Here is a 1,687-nt window from a genome sequence, read left to right as displayed (position 1 = left end):
CCCTCCTTTTTTTTTTTAAAATGCGGGCTTTCTGGTTGGACTTAAAATAGTAGCAAATTACAGCCTTTCATAAATTTTGAGGTTTATAACAACACAGTAGTTTTTATTAGATTTTAGTAGTCGCAAGAGTACATTGCTCTTTATAGTTTGATTTTCCAATACATGTACTTATTTTCACTTATATACCCAAAACTCCAAACACCCTCTCGCCTCATACAATCCGTTGCCCAACACCCTACCAACCCCCCAACTTACTTAACCCTCTCCCTCCCCAATCTCCCCCAACCTATACGTTCTTACTCTGAGAGTCTGCCCCCCCTCCCTCCTCCCCAAACCCCTTCCGTGCCCTCCCAACTCCCTCATCCCACTTTCCTATTCCCAATAACTCCCTCCATTCACTCTCGTCAACTATTGCCTTATAACAGTGAAACTTAGTGAATCGTCCGACGTACAATACCGCGTTTCTATGTACACAAAGGTTTGGTCAGAAATATAATAATATTTACGTTTACGTGTGTTAATTAAGGTTCTTTCGGATTAGCTTAACTCTTTTTCTGCTCCCGCCTTTCGTTCAAGATAAGGAGATAAGGCAAGAGTGGAGACTAAATACTAGAAACCATTATAATTATATGGTTTATTGTCTAACTTTTTTGTTACTTTGCACGTCTTATTATGTAAAGGACAGGACTGGTTCGTGTTTTCTTTCAACTTGTAAAAAAAATTCTGGAAATGTAACTTGAAGTTCAAGAAAAAAAAATTATTATAATTCAAAGTTTTACTGTACAGAGTTTCAGTTAGTCAGTACCTTATCCCTTGACTTGATGCAAATTAAATGATGTCAGGATTTTTCTCCATGCCCTTCTGTCTGTGTTCCTCTCGATGATTTTTCTTGCCCACAAACCCGCCCATTCTTTGATGTTATCGGATCAGTTTTCTCTTTGACGTTCTCTTTTTCAACTGCCTTACAACTTACAGTACATGATGATTTTTGCTTGCCTTTCATGCCGGCTGTGTCCAAACCAAGCGGATAGAGAGATAAACATTATTTCACTTTAGGCATATCCCTGATAGTCAGGACCAGCCTAGACTATGCACCAGCAGCAATGCGGAGTCTCTTTATAATATTTTATTTTCAAATGAAAACAGTATACTTTTCAAGCGTTTGACAGTGTTTGACAAGTTTGCAAGTAAAACAGTAAAATGATATGAGGTTCAAGGGCACATCTGGCAGTTTTTACTTCTTTCCTGGCGCTTTTTTTTGTATGTCTCACTTTTTGCTGCACCATGTGACCACTGACAGACAAAGTCATGCCAGGTTGTGCCTGCTAATGAATCATCTCAATCTCAAATGTTTATTTTTTTCTAAATAGGGAACTGAAGATTGGAGGAAGGCGTGCTTTTTCCGCTGTCATGAAAATGCTTGACGAACCCACATGAACATTGAACTTGATTATAAGGGATTCTGCCCGTCATAAAGTCGTACAAGGGACAATAGTTTAAACTGGGCAGATTTCATTCCAAAGTGGAGCATTCTATGCCAAACTAATTTGCATTATGCTGTGATACAGAGGTTATACAGGAGTCAACAAAGTTCCTGGAAAAAAGACAGCTGATCGTTTTTCCTTAATTCCCTCTGTCTGTCTGTCTGTCTGTCTGTCTGTCTGTCTGTCTGTCTGTCTGTCTGTCT

General features: G+C 39.1%; 1 protein-coding gene across 2 annotated transcripts in view; it reads left to right on the top strand.

Moving 5' to 3' along the window:
* LOC101846655 overlaps positions 1-1,687 on the top strand; it is a 77,985-nt gene that overhangs the window by 25,391 nt on the left and 50,907 nt on the right. The window lies entirely within an intron of this gene.

This window comes from Aplysia californica, unplaced genomic scaffold (assembly GCF_000002075.1).
Source record: "Aplysia californica isolate F4 #8 unplaced genomic scaffold, AplCal3.0 scaffold00218, whole genome shotgun sequence".
NCBI lineage: Eukaryota > Metazoa > Mollusca > Gastropoda > Aplysiida > Aplysiidae > Aplysia > Aplysia californica.
Note: the sequence above shows the minus strand (reverse complement) of the source record. Positions and strands in the feature narration are given on the sequence as shown.